Genomic DNA, 20,561 nt, shown 5'->3' on the forward strand with positions numbered 1-20,561 from the left:
GTGGTCTCTGGGCCTTCCTGAGGTCACGGAGGCCGCTGCGGATCCCCCGGGCTCTCCCCGCAGTTCGTGCTGGGCTTTCTGGGAGTTTCCCGGATTGTCTCCAGTTTGCCTGAAATGCAGCCTCTTCTCTCCATCCCGCTGCCCCTCCAGCTCCCTTCCGGCAAACCCTTGGGCAGGGGCCAGCGCTCCTTCTCCCAGCGTGCGAAAGCTCGGGTCGCCGAGGGCCTGGGTCCGGACGGGCAGCTGGCGCTGTGGGCGTGGGCAGCCCGGGCGGGCCTGGTCCTGGGCCCCGAGCAGGCCCGAGAGGTGCTGCTGCTGGGTGCGGTCCTGGCCCCGCGTTGACTCCTCCGTGACATCTGAGTCTTCGTTGCGTTCGACGCTTCATCTTTTGTCTTCCTGCTTTCCTGAAATAAGGAATGACAAATAATCCCAGAACCGGAGCCACATGTCCCCAAATGCGTGTGGCTCAGCATCGGTCATGTTTTTCCAATTATCCCTTGTTCCGAATGCCACAGTTAATATGCGCGTGCACACTCACACACATACCCAGGACAATTTTTAGCTAGACATCCAGGCTCCTGGTTTCCCAGAACCCCATGGCCCTTGAAGGCGGGGCCCCACCCAGCCCCTCCATCTCTGCTCCAGGCCTCCCGTGGCCCCCTGGCCTCTGGGCTCAGCCCTGCTCTGGGAAGGCCACTGTTTCAAGACAGGATGTACTTATTTTTGTGTTGCCTGGAACACCCTCCCACCCGCTTCGGGATTTCTAAATCCTGCCCATCCTTGGGACCCAGGGCAAGGCAGTGTGCCATTACCGCTTCCCGAGGCCTGGCACCCAAGAACCTGCCCAAAATTCCAGTTCCTCTCGCACACCGTCATCCAGAAGAGTGCCTCCCAGCCTTTGTGATTCTAGGAGTACTTACCATAAAGTTTTTAAAGATAGTATTTGGGACTGATAACAAAAGAATAGGTTCACCAGAAATACAAATAAAAAATAAATAAAAATCACTCCATTACTCTTACCTGGAAGTAATCACCAATCACATCTTCATGAGGATCTGAAAGGAAGGCTTTTCTTTTTAGACTGACACATACACACACTCACATTCATGCTTTTTAAAGAAAAAGAATTGAAGTTATACTTACATATGGCCTTTTAGTTCCTTTTTCCACCTTAACAATGTAACAGAAGAACTCCTTTCTTTTTTTAAAAGATTTTATTTTATTTATTTATTCTTGAGAGACAGAGAGAGAGAGAGAGAGGCAGAGACACAAGCAGAGGTAGAAGCAGGCTCCATGCAGAGAGCCTGATGTGGGACTTGATCCCGGGACTCCAGGATGACGCCCTGGGGCGAAGGCAGGCGCTAGACCGCTGAGCCACCAGAGCTGCCTGAAGAACCCCTTTCTTAATGTCAAAAGATTCCATGAATGAACGCATAAGAGCATTTATACTTTTAGAAAAAAAATGATTCTGGAAAAGTTCAAACATACAAAAGTAGAGACAATGGTATAATAGCCCCCTATGTACTCATCATCCAGCTTCAGTAATTACTAACCTTCTCTCCTGGTTTCATACTCCTCCTGCCTTTTTTCCCTTGAGCATCTTAAAGGAGAGCCGAGATATCATTTTATTTCTCTGTAAATAGCAGTTCTCTTTATAAGGTCTGCTGTTTGAGATGTGGCTTAGGAACCTATAGGCAGGCGGTCTGTAGGCAGGGCCACTTTCTAGTGAATCTGTTTCATTCATGATAGCAGCATCGATGATTTGAAAAACAGTCACACATACACATGCACATTTTGTTATTTATCAGCCTTCGATTGGTGCTTGTAGGGCACATGGGTGTGCAGGTCCTTTGCAAGAATTCCAGCCCGCAAGCCAGGCACTGCGGTCTGATCCACTCACCCAGGCCTTCCAGCAAACTGCCTAGCATTTGTCTCTAGTTGTGATTCCCACATGTGAGTTTTCTCTCTCAACCTCCACATGCCTCCATTAAGTTCCTTCGGTGTCTATGCGGCACACAAGGCTGTAGGTCTCAAAACGATGCTTGGGGGTCTTCTAGATCTATCTTCTCATTCTGCATGTGATGAAACCAAAGCCATGCAGGAGGAAGGATCCCTTCGGGAGCAGAGCCAGGATGAAATCTCAAGTCTCCTCTCTCCCGGCTTGTTTCCTTCACCTTATGGCTCTGCTGTGGGCAGAACGTGGCAGAGTGGCCAGGACATGGGCCAAGTGTGACCTTGAGAGTGGCATCTTTAGCATCTTGGCTGAGTTACTGTTGTGAAGGGTTCCAGGGAGGTTTGGAGCCTAGGTTCTAGAACTACCTCCCTTCCTTCTAGGTTTTCTGCCAAGGGAGTCTTGCACATAAGGATAAAATCCCAAAGGGAAACAAAGTAGCAGCTTCCTAATCTCTGTGCGAGTGCCCAGCATCTCTGCAGGGCAGGGCTGCTCTGATATGCTAGGCTGGAAAGGAGCCTCAGCTTGGAAGCCCAACGGGAACTTCCTGTTCCCAAGTCCCTGTGTCTTTGTGTGTCAGCCCTGAGGGGCAGCCTTTGCGTCCGCTCCCCCGACCCTCTGTAGGCTGGGGATGCCTTGTGCCAGCTCTGAAGGATATGGCCTTTGCCTCTGGGGGCCAGGGTAGAGCATAGCAAGTGAGAGGAGGCTGGCCGGGCCTACCTAGGAGAGCAGAGTCGCAGGAAGGAGGGAAGAAGGTGGCATCTGAGTAAGCCCGCGCACCCCCTGTGAAACCTGGCCAGGGAAGTGTCTAGCTCTAATGAGGTCTTCAGCTCTTCAAGCAAGGGACAGACAAGAAAGAGATGAGAACAAGGAGAACAAGCTCTCAGATTGCCACTGCCCGCCCCACCCCCCCGCCCCTGGACATTCCCTAGACTGGAGAGAAGCTGGGGTAGCATCCTTGCTCTGTGAGCCAGGCTGAACTGTGGGGTTCTGAATCTTGTGCTTTCCCCTACCTAGCCAAAGGTTTAATATTTCTTGTTTTGACTCTAATCTATAGTCACTTTTTAAAAACTGCTGTCCGTGGATGTGTTTGTGAGCCACAGTGCTGGTTGTATACCGCAGTTAAGCCAAATTGTGCTCCAGAAAGTTGACCTGTTTTATTCCTTATTTTTTGATTTACTAATCTTTTTTTTAAAAAGATTTTATTTATTTATTCAGGAGAGACACAGAGAGAGAGGCAGAAGGAGAAGCAGTTTTCCTGCGGGGAGTGTGATGAGGAACTTGATCCCAGAACCCCGGGATCACACCCTGAGCTGAAGGCAGATGCTCAACCACTGAGCCACCCAGGTGCCTTGATTTACTATCCTTCGGCCAGAAGTTTTAGATATGAGAACTAATTTTCTTCTCCTATCCTCCCTCCTGGTCTCCCTTCCTGCCTTCTATCCACCTGCATCTTTGGGGTGCTTACCGAGGGTCAGATTTTCTGCTAAGCTCAGGGCTTGTCACTTAAGGACTTCCAGATGAAGAGGAGGCAGTTGGAGAGAGGCAGTGGGAAGGAGAGGCGCCTTGAGAAAAGCAGTTGCAAAAAATTGGCCAGCCATTAGGCACACTCTCGACTCCATGTATCCTCACCCCCGGCACCGAAGAACAGAAATCAGAGTCCCCGTAGCAGCAACCAAACCAAAGCCTCCACTCTGGAGTCCTGCCAGCAGAACTCCTGGTTCTCCAGCCAACGTGAGGAGGCTCAGAGCAAGACCTAGCCTGTGTAGCACAAAACACAGGGGCACTGGCTCTTCAGAGTGTTCAGTGCTCTTTTGAGAACCCTGGGAATTACTCAATAACCTCAGACATTCTAGCTCTTTCCCTTAGTATAGAGTCTCTCATGCATATTATACCCAAGAGCAAGTGCAGCTCATGCAGGTATGCGTGCTCACACATGGCGTGTGTGTGATAAAGCTTCTGTCCCTCCCCTATTCTACATACCCTCCTAGTTTCTTCCCTACCCTCTCATTCCTATCACTAAGAAGCTGAGCGTATTGCAATGGACAAACGCTTTCTATGTATTCAACTGATTACAAACATTTATTAAGCACCTTCTATGTGCTTAATTTTAGACTGAATGCCTTTGGAGCTGGAAGGGAAAAAATATAGAAGTCCTCCTATCCTTGCCCCCATTAGGAAAATTTTATTATGGCTATAAGGGGTCAGTCTAAGCTTCATAAAATGAGGGAAACACAGGCCATCCAATGGTCAATTGTGTGATTCAGGTTCTTGGTCTGGGAGCTCAGAAGTGGGAAGTGGCGTTGGAGGCTCCCTGGAGAAGGTTCGAAGGGATCTGTGAGATGAGTCCTGGACGAGGCTGGGGGTGAGCTCTCTTCCGAGGGTGAGAGGAAGGGAGTGGTGCCCCAGGTGGAGGGGAGAACATAAGCAGAGACGTGAGGCAGGGATGATCCCAGCCTACACCCGGGATGGAGAGGAGCCAGGCCTGGATGGAGGGCAGCTGCGCAAGCCAGGGAAGAGCGTGAGGAAAGGGCTGGTGTGGGAACAGCCGATGGCAGGGGCCCTCGTCAGACGCATTTGTAGGACACTCTGCCTGGAATTTTTCCGGAGAGGTAGAGAATTTGGGTCTGCATGTATTTTTAGCCTCGTCTTTTCCGCCCTCTTCTAAGCAACGATTCTGAGAGCTTTCAGCCTGAGGTCATCTGTTTTCCTAGTCCCTGTTCCAGGGAAACAGATGCCAGCACCACCACCTCACATGGAGGCTGCTGCCGCCCCGGCGCTGACCCCAGGAGAGCGACGTGTCCACTGGACCACAGGAGCAGCCTGTGGGAGGCCGCCCCCGTGGCAGGCTCAGCAGCCCCGAGCTCTGCCAGAATGTCACCCCTCCGTTCTGGCATGAGCCCTCTGTGGTTGTGAGAAACCCCCAGATGCCTGTACCCACTTCCCTTCAGGGCCAGCAGGGCTGCCCTTCTGGCTGGGAGGCTGTGGGGGGCCTGAGGTATCAGATCCAGCTTTCGGGGCTCCCCTAGAGGGGACTCGGGCCTTATCTCTCTGCTTGCCTGCTCGCTCTCTCTCCCTTTCTCACTGGCTCAGTGTCATCATTCCCTGCCACCACTGTGGGTACTTCCTGAGAGCCACTGGCTCTATGAGCATCTGTAGCACACCCTCCATCACCCTGGGAGGAAAGCTTGTTTGCTTCTTTGCCTTCTAGGCCCACATTTGCGAGTCCTGGTAGACATGACTACTGGAAAAACACAGGACCCAAACCAACTCATAATCTTGTCTCTGGAGCATAATTCCTTTCAACCATCTTACTTCTGTCAGAGGTACCAATCTCTACTCTCCAGACTGGAAGCCCCTTAGACCCCCTTGCCTACCCTTTAACACTTCTCTCCGGGGAGATGGCAAGACAGATTCATTCTTTCTCCATATGTCTTTTGATGGACGCTGTACCCACCTCTTGGATCTCAGCCCTCATCGATGTTTGGATGGATGAGCCCAGTGGCCTCAGATGGCCTCTTCCCTACAAAGTATGCTTTTCCTGCCGCTCTACACTGCCACTTCCCACCCATTGGAGAGACTTCTGTGTCACCTCCTTTCTTGTCTTGTCAAATCTTGGGTCCTCTTCTTGGCTTTCCAGTCCCCACCTTGTTCCCTTCCCCTATTCAGCTTTAGCTTCTCCCCTCCTCGACTCCACTTACTGGGGATTGCTCCTACTCCCAGGAACATATCAAGCTCATCCTATCTCAAGATCTTTGTCCTGGGCTTCCCTTGCCTTCCTCTCATCTCTCCACTCCATTTCGAGTCCCTAGCAAGGATTTAATCCTCCAAAGCGGAACTTTACTTCCTGGCTCAAAGCATATGACACATTCCAGCCTGGAAATGTCCTTAGAGACAGTTTGCAAGTCAGAGAAGAAACCCCGTCTCATTGTTAGAATGCTTTCTCTATTATTTTTATTTGTACCACAGTGGTACAGCCCAGCTTGATCACTCAGGTTTATGAGTTTGGGTCTTCTGCAAAGCTTGGAAGGCCTGAGTAGATGTGAAAGAGATTTATTAGGGGAAATGCTTGTGAATGATAAAGGAAAAGGAGCTAGAGAAGGTGAGATGAGCCTTCATGTGACAGTGCAGATCTGCCCCCTGGAAAGGACAGAGGGATGGAAGGAGGACTGGGGAGGAAGAATCTGAGACTGCAGCACAGTTATAACAAAGTCTCAATCAAGAAGACGCGTCCCTTGGCTGCAGTCAACTAACCGAGAAGTCCAGCATCTCCAGGAACAGGCCAGCCTGAATGTCCCTGCTGGGCCCCATCATTGGCTGCAGTAGCCCCTGGGAAGCATGGCCTCAGCACAAACACTGTGGCAGATCCAGCAGGGCAGCAGCTGGAGCCGTCTTTCCATACGCTCATCAAAACAGGAGTTCCAAGCAGTGCATTTGCATGGCTGCCTCTTGGGGCATGATTTCTGCTGCTGAAGAAATATTAGAGAAAGGCCTCAGATACTGAATCATTCCAAAGTTGAAGATTAGAGCCAAAATTATTGGAATGAGCTATGCATTCCTAAAGAGAATTCCTTGAGAGAAGGGGGAATCTGTGTTCATTTTCACATCAAAACATCGTTGCCATGATTACCATCATCACCACCACCATTTCCGCCAGCATTACCACCATCACTACCATGGCCATCTTAACCATCATCATTGTCATTATCACCACGTTATTGTCTTGACTGCCATCATCACTGCTTTCACCACCTTTATCACACCTTCACCACCATCACCACCATCATTACCACCATCATTGTGACCACCACCATCACCACCATCATCACCACCATTATTGCTACCACCACCATCATATCACCACCATCACCACCATCATTACCACCATCATCATACCACCACCATCACCACCATCACTACTGCTACATCATCACCACCACCTTCATCATTACCACTATTACTGTCATCACGATGAAGTCAGAGAGTACGGTGTTGGGGGGGAAAGGATTCTGCTTACAAGACCTAACACCTGGCTTTAATCCTGTGTCTGCCACTGGTTTTCTGTATGGCCTCAGGCAACTCTCCCTGTGAATCTTTATTTCATTTTTCTACTTAGCAAATAACTACACTGCATCTTGTCTAAGCAGGGCAGTCCTAGGTGAAGCAAAGTGTAGGCTGAGATTGTTGTAAGTCTGATTGACTGCCAATTCCGAAGCCAAAGAATCAGTGGCATTGCCTGATGATTGACCACACCCTAGGTTTCATGAAAACAGTGGTCATGGTAGCTGCAGAATGGGATGTGACCTTGCCCTAGTTAGAATACCCAAGGGCAATAAAAGAGGTTTTATATTTTATCCAGTTCCTGTGGGGAGCCAAAAAATACATCAATAAACTCAGAGTCCTCAGGAATGAGGAGGAATTTCAGTAGAGAACTTAGGGCTTAAACTTCAGCACATATCTATGGAGGCCCAGGGAGGGTAAGGCCTTCCCCACTGGTAGCACAGCACAGTACAGCTGAGCTGGGCCTATGATTCTCGGCTGCCAAGTCTTCTCTGGAGCTGCTGGAGAAGGATGGTGGCTGGGGTGTGGCCTGTCTGGGATGGGGACAGGAATGTTGCTAGAATACAGCTCGAGGGTGAAATGAAGGCCACAGGCCCTGGGTGATGACAGAGGCAGCTGCCGCAAGCCAGAGTCCCAGCCACATCTGGGCTGCTGATTGCACAACCCAGCTGTCGGCTGGGTCTTCTGACTCCCCAGTGGGATGGGCTGGCTGGGGGACTGGAAGAGGGTGGGCTGGAGGCCTTGGGAAAATTCAGCACCTGCAGATGGTTCTGGTGAGTCCCTTCTCTTTTCAGAGGATTCCCTGGCTAAGGATGAAAGTAGGGGGCAGGAAGCCAAAGGGTCCTTCTCAGCTTTTAGTATTCCCTTTGTTTCCACTAGCCTCTGCTCTCTAGGTCACCCCATGTTCCTGAAAAGGGAATTTCCATAGTTCCCTTCCCACCCATCCTAGGGACTGGGCAGGGGTGGAGGGTGAGCTGAGGGGCAAAGGGGAGATGGAAATTCCCTTAAAGTTGGCAATAGTGGGGGATGCCATGTGTAGGACTGAAACTAATAATCTGTGACTTTAAGTCCATTCCAGGAAGGATATGTTTTCTGCTCTACCCCTGCCCCCCGCCTGGAACCCCTCTGTTCCCTGAAACTGAAATAGGTCCTGATCCTGCTTGAGCTGTCCACCATTTCATCAATCTGTGCCCCTTATCTGATTCTTCCTCATGCCGATGTTAAGGCTGAGACCTGGCAAGAGGAAGGCAGAGCCCTTAGCCATCCCCGAGGTCAAGTGCTGTGTCTCACTTGGGAAAGGAGTTCCCCCAGTCCTGCTGCACAATCCTGGGTTTCCCTAGGGAACCAATGCAGAGTACTCAAGGGATCAGGGAGATGAGGACCTTCCTTCTTCATGATCAGGAGGAGCTAGGCACTATGATGAGGGAGTGGCTCATTTTGGTGCTCCATTTTTTTTTTTTTTTTTTTTTGTCTGAGAACTGGCCCAAGAGCCCAGAAGATATTACATTTTCTCAATTTGAAAGCTTTTGGTTTAGTTGTGTTATTATTTGGTGAGGGGAGCTTTAAGGGAGGAGTGGGAATGAATTGCCTGGAAAGGACTCAAGGTCTTCCCTATCAGTAGAATTTTGAGTTTTCCAAGATGGAGGCAAAATTCTAACTACCTAGATTTCTTTCTGCAGTTGTGGCCTTGATAGAGGTGAAAGGGCTGGCTAAGAAAGTAGAGTTCTCTATCTTCTTTCCATGATCCCGTATCTAACTCACTTCCCACTCCAAGAGCTGGAAAGAAACTTAAAAACATCCAGGCTATGTTCAGATACATCTAGGAGCAGGAATCACAGAATACTCCCAAAGAAATCTATTCTATCTCAGGACCACCAATCTTAGAGGGCAAAAGATTTCTTTTTTCATAAGGAATTGGAAAAGATCCCATTGGAGCTCTGTGGTTTGAGTTCTACCCATAGGGACAACAGAGAACAAGTACCATCCTTTAAGAAAATAATATATCTTAGATTTTCTCTTATTTTGATAAAATTTTAATACCTAGTTTTTTTCTTTTTAAACATACTTTCTAGATCCCTCCCCATCCAGAAGTTCTTTATGTTTGTCAACATTCTTTTTAGAGTGTTGAGCCCACCACTGACCACTGGTCATCAATGATGATGTGGAGCCTACAGGACCCTTCTCAATGATGACATGGCATTTCCATTTCTTCATTCCAAGCAGCAAATTTTTTTTGCATATGTGTCTTTTTGTTTACTTGTTTCCTACTAAAGTTGTAATTAATTAAAATTCTTAGGCCCTTTACACATTATAGTCTCTTATATCCTTGGCAATCTGAATTTGGCTGTTTTCTTGGACTTCAATATAAAATTGTGTATTAAATCTACATTTTTAATAGTTTATTTTGTTAGACCATCTTGTAATTTCAGCAAATTTATTAGTTTTATTTGCTGCTGTAACAAATTATCACAATCTTGGACATTTTTTTTGGTGGGAGGCATTGTTCTGCCTACCACAGTTAGTCAAGATTTTGGTCCTGATTCTATCACCTAACACATTAATTAATCCTGTTATATAGCATCTGTCAGATTAGCATTCAGTCATTATTCTAATCCAAATTATTGATTAAAAAAACATTGAGGAAGGGATCCCTGGGTGGCGCAGTGGTTTAGCGCCTGCCTTTGGCCCAGGGCGCGATCCTGGAGACCCGGGATCGAATCCCACGTCAGGCTCCCGGTGCATGGAGCCTGCTTCTCCCTCTGCCTGTGTCTCTGCCTCTCTCTCTCTCTCTCTGTGACTATCATAAATAAATAAAAATTAAAAAAAAAAAACATTGAGGAAGAGAGGATTTTGAACACTAAGATCTTTCTTCAGGCTGCACTGATTCATTAATTAAGTCTATAGATAGTCTTCCTTTTCCCCTCCCTATCTTCCTTCTTTTTATTCTACCCTCCCTCCCTTCCTTATGTGAATCCAATTTGTATAAACACTGCACCGAGTTCCAAAGTATAGAGGGGACAAAATAGAAATTGTTCCTTCCCAATTGGATCTTTATGGTATACTGGTGAGAGAATATTATTGAACAACTATATCAGTTAATACTAGATTTGGCAATGCTTACTAGAAATTCAACTTAAATACATTAATCACAAATCTGTTTACTTCCCCCCATGAAAGAAGCCTAAAGATAGGCAGCCAAAAGTTGGTAGATGTGCATTTATCTTGTTTGGAAGATACATATTTATTTCTCTGTTTTATGAAACTTACATTTTCTTTACATTACTCTGTGACAAAATCTGTAGTTGCTCAACCTATAAACTCTTTTTCTAAACCATATGAAGACCAAGCATTCCCAAACTTTTATTAATAGGTCTAATATTTTATTCCTACTTATGTAAAACTCCAAAATTAATCATCACAATAATTATTATTTAATAGATTTGATACTTGTTTAGATTCACCTACATGTTGATCAATTTCTTTGCTCATTATTGTTTCTTTCATCCCATTGCTAACCTCTGTGTACAATTTCTTTCCTCCTGAAAAGCACCCTTCTGTGTATAATCTCTCTACATTTATGAAAATATTATTTCATTTTCATTTTTTACCTTTATGGTAACTGAGTGTGGAATTGTATTTGACATTGAATGAATTGTAGGGTTTATGCTTTGAAGATGCCCACTTGTTAATTGACTTCTTTTGTTGCTGATGAAAGTCTGTTGACTGTTTAAAAGTTGATCCTTTGTGAGTAATCAGTTTCCTCTGGCTACTTTTAATATCTCCTCATCATCTTTTGTGTTCTGTAGTTTCACTGTGATGTGTCTAGATATGGATTTGTTTTTATATCTCCTGTTTGAAGTGGTTATTTCTTGAATGTGAATTATATCTTTCATCAAGAACTTGGAAAGTGAGCAGCCTGGGTGGATCAGCAGTTTAGCACGGCCTTTGGCCCAGGTTGTAATCCTGGAGACCCAGGATCGAGTCCCACGTCAGGCTCCCTGTGGGGAACCTGCTTTTCCCTCTGCCTGTGTCTCTGCCCCCCTCTCTCTCTCTCTCTGTGTCTCTCATGAATAAATAAATAAAATCTTAAAAAAAAGAACTTGGAAAGTTCTTAGCCATTATCTTCAAATACAGCCTCTCTCATGGGAGTGTGGGTGGCTCAGTGGTTGAGTGTTTGCCTTCAGTTCAGGTCTTGATCCCAGGGTCCTGAGATTGAGTCCCACATCAGGCTCCCTGCAGAGAGCCTGCCTCTCACTCTGCCTATGTCTCTGCCTCTCTCTCTTTGTCTCTCATGAATAAATAAATGAAATCTTAAATATCTATATTTATATCTATATGTATAGCCTCTCTTTCATTCTCTGTTCTCCCATTCAGAAACTTTGATTAGAAACATACTGTATTTTCTCATTCTATCTTTTGTATTTCTTAAACTATCATTATATTGCCCATTTGTGTTTCTTTCTGTCCTGCAATTTTGGGGTACTGCAATTCAGAAATATCTTCCAGTTTACCGATCCTCTCTTCAGCTGTGTTTAATATGCCTATTCACAAATTTTTAATTTTGACAGTTCTATTTTTCATTTCTAGAAGTCCTACTTGGTTCTTTTTCAAACTCATCTGATCTTTTTTAAGGAACATTTGTTCTTTCCTTGTATACTTAATTTTTTTTGTCTTTGATAATTAAAATGTTTATTCCACACTATTTGGCAGTGCTATTATCTGAAATCTTAAGAGTATAGCCCAACTACTTGTGTGCTTACTAACTCCTACTCATGACAAAATATTTTTTCTGAGTTTTATCTTCAGAAGGTCTTTATTTATAGACATCTAGTGCAATCTGGGTTGAGTATTTGTTCTTTAAAGATTTTGTGTTTGCTTTTGCCAGACATCCTAGGGATATCCCTGGGATAAAACTTCTTTTCATGAAGATACTGTAAAAAATGCAAACATGAAGCACAAACTTGCATGAGGGCAGGTGAATAGTTCAATATTCTCAGAGGTTAATTTTTTTCCAAATCTAGATCATAGACAATAGGTACTGTAGGTAGTAGGTAGTTGAGAAAGTAGGTAGTTGAATATTATTCTATTGTATTCTTGTACTAAGTAGGTAGTTGAATATTATTCTACTCTATTCTTGTACTAAGCATATATCCCAAGATCCTAGCATTATGAAGGATGATAAACTCCAACTCCCTAACATTCATGGGACCATGTCTGCTCTCTTATTTCTGGTTGATCATTAAAACTGAAGCTTCTTAATTTCTGAGTTTTAGAAACCTTTATGTATATGAAACCATCTAAAACGTAAGCTCTTATCTGGGTGGGAAACAAACTAACCTCTTTTGCATAATGGAAAAACAAAGAGAAAGAATGTTTTTGAAGATAATTTAGGCTTTCTGCTGAACAATGTATAAGCATTATCTCATTTAATTCCCAGAGCAATCTACAGACAAGTATTATCCTGATTTTTACATATAAGAAAACAAAGGCTCAGAGAAGTAATTTCTCAAAGTCACATAGATAGTAAGTTTCATAGGCCATAATTCTAAGTTTAATAGATGCAACGGCCCAGGCTTTCTCTCATTATATATATAAAATGTATTATTATATTAATATATCTGTATTAATATAGTATTAATATTATAATAAAATTAAAATCTTATTGTATTATTTAATATATGTTAAAATGCTACCTCCTTCCATCTTTAAAAAAATGCCTTCTGCTATCTCTGCTTCCTTTCAGTTAATGCCCTAATTCTCAATCACGAAACAGAGGTTTTTGGAAGATTGGTGGATCATGAATCCTATTCAGGAGTCTTTACCATCAGACTTGTACCCCACGAACACTTCTGCTTTTGTCTCTAATGCTATATCCATAGTCTTTGTCCACCATGTCTTTGGCAGAATATTTTATTGTTCCTCAACTCCTTGTTAAAGCACTTCCTCCTTAAGCTTTTAGAGTTCTGCTGATTCTTTGTTTCTCTGCTTTACATCTTTTCCTTTTTTCCATTTCCAAAGTGTATGTATTTTCCCACTTTTTCTCATATTTTCCTTGACCTTTCTTTTGGTCCCTTTTTTTCTGGTGGTCTCACCAGAAAAGTCACCAGGCTTTGACTTCCACCTATAAGGAGGTGACCCTTGAGTTTCCATCTCTAGCTCAGGCTTCTTACCCCAGCTCAGACCCATATGTGCAACTACCAACCAGACATCCTCACCTGGAGGACTCATGGAGAACACAAATTCGATGTACTCATTGAATCTTTCTCCTAAAACCTTCCTTGGTCTTATCACAGACAATACCACATTAGTTTGCATTCATGCATAGATCACTGGTCTTCCCATAACTTCCATGGGTTGTACATCACCTAATAAATTTTCTCAATCCATGAATCTTCTAAGATTCTACTGTTCTTGTGGCTACACTTCTACAACCTTACTCTTGCTTTTCCCCTATCTTTGAATGCCTCTCCTTGTTTTTGGATTTCAAACCCTACCCAGTCTTCAAAATCTACCTAAATTTAACTCCTATAGGAGCCATTCCTGATCTCTGCCTCCTTTAAACAAACTCCATAGTACATTGTAACAGATGCTGTTGGTGCCTATACCTTCTTGCCAATTCCATTTTAGTGCATTCTAGTTCAATTGCCAAGCAGCAGCATTCACACTTACTTTCCTGCAGGGTTTATCTGGTTACCAGTAGCTTTGTTCTCTGTGTAGCAGGCTAGAAGTACAGGAGTATTAATGCTCCCTGAAAACAGTACTCAACCAATAAATACCTAGCTCCCTCACTCTTGGGTAAAATAACTGAGTGGGTGTCTTATGCTGGTCCCCAGAGAATCCCCAGTAGAATTAAATTCTAGTTGCCTAGGAGAATCAGATTCTAGTTCCTGGCTTATTAGGGCACCCATTGACCACCCTCTTATTCCCTGTCCCCTGTTTCTGCTCTGGTACTGATGTTTCCTGGAAACCTCTTTTAAATAAATGACTCAGCTCAAATCCTTATTTCAGGGTCTGCTTCTGGGAGACTCTGATTAGGAAGCATGTAATCTGTGTCTCTCCTATCACACTTAGCTCCTGGAGGGCCAGGCTGGGCTTTATCTCTGTTCACACTCTGGTTGAGCCTCTGCCCATTAAGAATGAGGAAACGGTCATTTAATGAAGAGGCTTTGAAGACTAGGGAGAAGTAAGCTATGGCCAGATCACGGTATGTCCTGTCAGAAGGTTGCTGGGCTCTATTCACAGGGTAAGGGGAAGAGAGGTTACTACTGAAGCCATATGAAGAGGAGAACACCTAGAAGGGTGGCAGGGGAAAGTAGAGTCCTTAGTGGTATGGAGGCCAGCCTGGGAAAATACTGATGGGTGTCAGTGATGAAAAAATGTTCCAAAGAGTCTAGCCGAGACAGGTGAAGCTGAGGGCCATGGGTGGAGAAAAAGAGGAAAATTTACTCAAGAAAAAAAAAAAAAAAAGTAAACAATGAGCCTTGAAGGATACTGCCACCACGTGGGCATGACAAATCCACCTCTGTCCCAGGTAGGTCCCACTTGACTACAGCAGCCTCACAGGTTTTCTCCAGGTCAGTAGTACCCAGAGCCCCATGCCCTAGACACCTGCCTGTCCATCGACACCCATTCTTCTTCTTCTTCTTTTTTTAAAGATCCTATTTATTTATTCATGAGACACAGAGAGAGAGGCAGAGACATAGGCAGAGGGAGAAGTACGCTCCATGCAGGGAGCCTGACGTGGGACTCGATCCTGAGACTCCAGGATCATGCCCTGGGCCGAAAGCAGGCGCCAAACCGCTGAGTCACCCAGGGATCCCCCATCGACACCCATTCTTAGTGAACCAGTTCCTCTCCAGGGCCTAGAGAGCAGAACCCAGTCTCCTGAGGGCCCTGACTGTTATGTCAGGCACTTCACATCTATCTGCTCCGCTATTATCCCAGGCTTTACCTCTGAGCTGTCCCTGACTCACTCTGGTCCTTTCTTCCTTGTCCTTCCAGGACAGGCCTGGGAGTTCAGTGAGCCTGGGAACTGTTCTGAGTAGAGAGTGTTTCAACCTTCACTGGTGTCGTCTCCCTTCCGCAGGCTGGGATTGTACAAGCAACACACTTCTTCCAATAAGTGCCCCAAACTCATCTGCATGCAGCTCAGCTAGAACCACAGAGGCTGTGGCCCTAGAGTAGGTTTGGGATGTGTCAGAATTCATCAAGGGAATGGGAGCAAGACCAGAAGGCCCCAAAGGTCAGGTCTTGAGGCCAGCATTTGGCTGGGGTGCCTTCCTATCTGCCCCAGAGACAAATACCTCACCCAGACTGCCCAGGGAAACACATGGAAATTCTGCAGAAAGGTTCAAACTCTGTAATGATAGGCACTGTCAGAGGGAAACTGACAGGGAGCAGTGTGGAAAAAAGGAGAGTTGTTGGGCTTTTAAAGAATTGGCTCTGGCGACTCTGTCCCCTAAACCCAGAGATTTAAACTAGGTAGGAGCTGCATGGATTCAGGCTACACACCAAGGAAGGACATTATTGAAACTCAATTTAATAAGGCAGTGTTGGTCACTCAACCCTCACATTCCTGGGGTCAGAGGCATAGAAGACCCTTCTCCTGGTAAAGGCTGGTCTTTCCTTCCATGTTTGGAACTCAGGTCACTCTGATTCCCTACCATCCTGTAGGTCTCTGCTCTGATTCCATCTCTTCATAGCAGCCATGAATCATGTCCTCCCACACCATGTCCCCATATGACCCCCCAAAATGATATTACTTATTTATTTGTGCACTCCAGCCTCCTCCTTATTTTTTTAAATATTTTATTCATTTATTCATGAGAGACACAAGGAGAGAGGCAGAGGCATAGGCAGAGGGAGAAGTAGGCTCGCTGTAGGGACCTGAGCTGAAGGCAGATGCTCAACCACAGAGGCACCCAGTGTCCCTATTCCTTCCTATTTTTAAACGAGAGATCAAGCCTGGTCTCTCTGGCTCTGCCATTGGACTGCATCTCAGGAACTTGGGCCATAGGAGCCAGCCAAAAGAGCCAGAGGGGAAAAGGCCCCCTAGATAAAGGGATATTAAGCATGGGGATGAAGGGAAGGGAGCAGACTTTGGAAAGGGCCGCAGCAGGGGAAGATCTGGGTAGGTGCCCCAGCCGGGCTGTCTCCTTCCAGTCAGTCTTCCTGGTGTGCCCCATCAGCAGGGGTAAGGTTTGGAGGAGAGGCTGCAGGGCAAGGAGCTCAGGCCTTGGGTCCCAGGCCCCAGTCCCATAGACTTGAATTGAAAACCACTGTCCTGAGAGAAGTTTGGCAGTTTCCCCCAGTGCTGACTGTGAGGCTGTGGTTACTCAGGGCTCCTGGTGAACCCTGGCAGACATCACGGGAAGTGACTGGTATGGTAATTAGAGTGACCGAGTTCAGATCTAGAGTGGGGTGATTGTCATTGTTCTGTTTCTTATCTATCCTCAGCCACAGATGGAACCTCTCACAGGCCCAGCAGGCAGGAGCTGGACCCCAACTCTGCTGCGGGCAAGATCACTGCCGTTTTCCAATATCTGGTCTCCTGCTGTCTAGGTACTTGGGGGGTTGTATTTCCCCATTCCCGAGACATTGTGTGGTCATGTGACTTGCTTTGGTGAATCCAATGTGATTGGGGTTTGGGGTGTGCACTCTTTTCCAGTGGAAAGATTAAACTGGCTGTGCTCACCTGGGCACTTCTCTCTCTTCCAGCATGGTGGCTGCGGCAGCACCTATTGATGTGGAGGTGTGACATTAAGACATTATGTGGAAGAAAGATCCTGCCCTGGAGAGTCACCCAGACTCAAATCACTGCTATTTGAGGGCTATTTGTCACTGTATCATGACCTGTCCTGTCCTGACTGATACCAAGGTAAGCCAATGTGCCTCTGTGTGGGGAATGGGAAGAGAAGAGAGGACACAAGAGTGGTCTTCCAGGAAGTTGATGAAGCAGATGGGCCAGTGGGGGAGAGGGATGGAATACTCTTTTGGATTTAATTCTGATCAGCAAGAAGAAATTAGAAAAGTAAAAGGGAGAGGAACCCTAATGAATGAGGATCATTATATAAAAGCTCTGAGAAAAATATTTGTTTGGTCAGCCCCCTCCTTCTCTTGGCCTACCAGTTAGTTACAGAGCACCAGGCCTGATGCTGTGATAGAGAAGCCAAGATAAAAATGAAAGGCCACTGCCCTTGAGAAGCTCATAGAGAGCAGAGGCCTTGATGGCTTACACTCCTCCCAGCTATGCTGCCTGCTGGGAGAATCTTGAATGAGCCCAATGACGAAAGGGAAGAGAAGGAGCTCAAGCTTAGACGTGAGGGGCATGGTGGACACAGAAGATGGAAAAAAGATCACAGCTAAGGTTGAGAAAACCCAGTGACATCACAACTTCCACTGACAGTTGGACATCTATCTACATGAGCCAGGCACTGTCCCCAGAGTTAGGGGGGATACAGCCACAAGCAAGGCCTGGAGAGAATCAACATGCAACAACAGCGTATTGACCAGGGATATGACAAGAGTTAGAAAGAAGGGGTAAATCTGGAGTGAGGGCATCTGCCTAGGCATTTGGGGACTTGGTATGTGAAGACAGAATAGGAGTTTAGCATTCACCATTCATTTATTTAATAGTTTTTAATGATTTAATCATATTTAATCATTCATTTAATCTCCCTTTTAGGCCCCCATCAACATGGAAAGGGGCTGTCTGGAAGAAGCTGTGCCCATAAGCAAGAGTATGGGGGCAGGGCAGGTGTCTCCCCAGGGCAGGGGCACCCTGGTTCCAAGAAGGAGCCACCAGCTTGAGCCAACAAAATGTTCTCGGGGGGGAGGTAAGGGCTTTGGACAGAGACAAACCACCGTGCCCAAATTTGAAGACTGGGGTCGGATCAGAAAGGGAGTAAAGGTGGCTTGTGGGGGTTTTGGGGGAGAAGCTTAAACTATGTCCAAAGCCTTGACATTCTGGTGGCATGCAAGGGGTAGGGGGAATTTCCAACCACAACATGCTGGATTGATTTGGACAAACAAAATTTTGTCAAATTTAAAAATCACAAAAAAGCCCTGCTTTTCTTAATTTTTAATTTTTAAAGATTTTATTCATTCACTCATGAGAGACACACAGAGAGAGGCAGAGACACAGGCAGAGGGAGAAGCAGGCTCCCTCCAAGGAGCACGATGTGGGACTAGATCCCAGGACCTCAGGATCACGACCTGACACAAAGGTAGATGCTCAACCACTGAGCCATCCAGGTGCCCCCAAACAGGGCTGCTTTTGCTAAAAAAAAAATGAAAGATACACCCAAGAGGAAGGTCAGCTGCTTCACCAGGACGGGCTTTGTTCAGTACCAGGGAGCATTGACTCTCACTGCCGTGAAATGGGCAGTGAGTGGTTGCATCCCAGGGTGTGAACTCTGGGTTCTGACCACTGGGTCTGGCTGATTTGGGGGCAGCTGCCAAGATGTGAGCTTCTCTGCCAGGGGCCACCAGACTGCCTGGCTCACACCCTCAGAAGGGCCGGGTGCCCCTGGGGCCGTCTGAACCTGCTGCAGACAAGGTTGGCTCCCACAGGCTCAGCTTCTGGGGGCTCCAGAACCCTGTGCCCAGATTTCCCACCTATTAGGCCAGGACTCCAGGGCTGTCATGGCACTTTTCACATGTGTGTGTGATTTTTTTGGTTTATGTTGGTCTCTTTCTGTCTTTAATTAAATTTCTTTTGGAAAAAATCCATCTCCACAGAACCAAGGGATTAAAAAGTTTTCAGTTTTGTTTTTGATGTTTGTTTTTCCCCCATCTGTGCCATGCCTTGGGCCCGTAGTGACTGATTTTCACGTTGGGGACAGCAGGTACCTGATTGAGGGAAGGAGTGTTCAGTGAGGTGACAATATGAGGCCAGCCAGACAGTAAAGCCAAGGGAAATGTCTTCCTCTTAAGCTTACATATACCTACTCTTAAATGACCATCCTTGGGGAGTTTCCCAAAGGACTTGGGCCCCCAAAGCCCATGACTGTCAGCCTGACTACCCCCAGCCTGGCCTCCTTTCTCCTCCTGTGTGGCCGAGGCCCAGCCTGGACACTCCATCTTCAAAGGGAGAAGACAAAGCCTGCTTGTTGCTCTGTATTTGTCTTGGGAGCTCCTGCTCCTAGGAGAGCCTCCTGGCCTCCCAGGCCAGGAATAGCACCGAGTCTACACGGCCAGCCTGCCCTTCTGAGTTGCTTGTTTTTATTAAAATTCTTCCGCACGCGCAATCCCGGACGGTGTGTGGATCTTGGATGAGGTGGTATGGGGGACTCAGGGAAAGGAAGGCCTCAGGCTTCTTCAGGTTGGTGTTTATTTGGCCTGCCTTTTCAGAGTAGTAGAGAATGGCAGTCCATAAAAGTGACCCAAGATTGGTGCCTCAGAGGGTGGTGGGGTGTGACACAAAGTCTGTGGCAGGCCTCAGCCTGGCTCTAGGCTGCCAGCCCCCAGACAATACAGGAAACACTCTGGAGAGCTGCAGAGGCAGAACAAGGACAGGGCCCCCAAACCATGGGGCAAAGCTTACAAGAGCTGCTTCCTCCTGGTTTTTATCTGAAGGCTCCCGCAGGGTGACCCACAGGGAGACAGTCAGCTTGGCATCTGTCCCCTGGCCACTAGCAGCTCTCTGGAGCAGGCAAGGGCTGCCTGCCATGGCAGCAATATACACCTGCTGGGGGCGGGGCTCGGCTCCTGGCTTCCAGCTTTGCTCAGGTGCGGCCTGGTGGCATGTTCCTCAGCGCTTCATGTGCCTCCACACCGGCCCAGATACCCTTCAGCATTCCCCCATCTGGTCCTGGAGGCTAACAACAGCCCCGGACTCCAGAGTAAGACCTGCTCTGCCTGGTTGGCGTTATGCACAGAAAGGATTCCCATCATTCTAGCCTATTTACCTGGAGACTGAGTTCCTTCTTGCCCCACTGATCTCCACACTACTGGGCTTCGAAGCTAGTCATTCATTCTCCTGGCAGGCCCTCGGCGAGACAGGCAGGTGATGGCAGACGATGGCATAGGAGCTTCCAGCAAGAGTGTGCTTTCCAGTGTCATGCTTGGAAGCTAAGGCTTGTCCCAACAGTCTGGGCTCTGAGCCCCTGCTGAGGTGACCACCCCACAAGACCTGTAGGGATGTGGTGGAGGGCGTAGGAGCAGGGGGAGCCATTTTCAAGAGTCAGGAAATTGCAAAAGTTCCAGCGTCTGCAGCCAAAGGCTCAGTGTGGAAAATTTCAGGCTCCAAGCAGGGTTCCAGAGGAGGGGGAAGGAGCCCTGGGGCCAGGATGCTTGTCCCAGACTTCTCAGACCTGGGCCCTCCCCTGACAGGCAGGACGGCTGGTCAGAAAGGCCAGAGAGGCCAGGGAGGCCAGGGAGGCGGACTCAAGTCCCTTCACTGCCTGAGAGGGGCTTCACTGATCAGAGGGAGAACTTACAAGGGGGTCCTAGTCCCCGGAAGAGTGCTAGAGGGACAGCAGCCCCCAGGGCTCGGGGGAAACTGAGGCACGGCAAGATGAAATATGCTCTAGACAAGGCCAAAATTTCA

The 20,561-nt window shown here is 46.9% G+C and overlaps 1 long non-coding RNA gene across 2 annotated transcripts; it reads left to right on the top strand.

Moving 5' to 3' along the window:
* The first annotated feature begins 13,901 nt into the window (after positions 1–13,901).
* On the top strand, positions 13,902–19,248 carry LOC140601172 (uncharacterized). 2 transcript variants are annotated; one of them, XR_012004221.1, is made up of 5 exons: positions 13,902–13,959; positions 14,084–14,216; positions 16,469–16,573; positions 16,730–16,889; positions 17,697–19,248. It is a non-coding gene; the product is annotated as an uncharacterized lncRNA (long non-coding RNA). The 2 variants fall into 2 exon arrangements; XR_012004220.1 differs by having other exon boundaries at positions 13,916–14,216.
* Positions 19,249–20,561: the final 1,313 nt, after the last annotated feature.

This window comes from Canis lupus, chromosome 12 (genome assembly GCF_048164855.1).
Source record: "Canis lupus baileyi chromosome 12, mCanLup2.hap1, whole genome shotgun sequence".
Classification (NCBI taxonomy): Eukaryota; Metazoa; Chordata; class Mammalia; order Carnivora; family Canidae; genus Canis; species Canis lupus.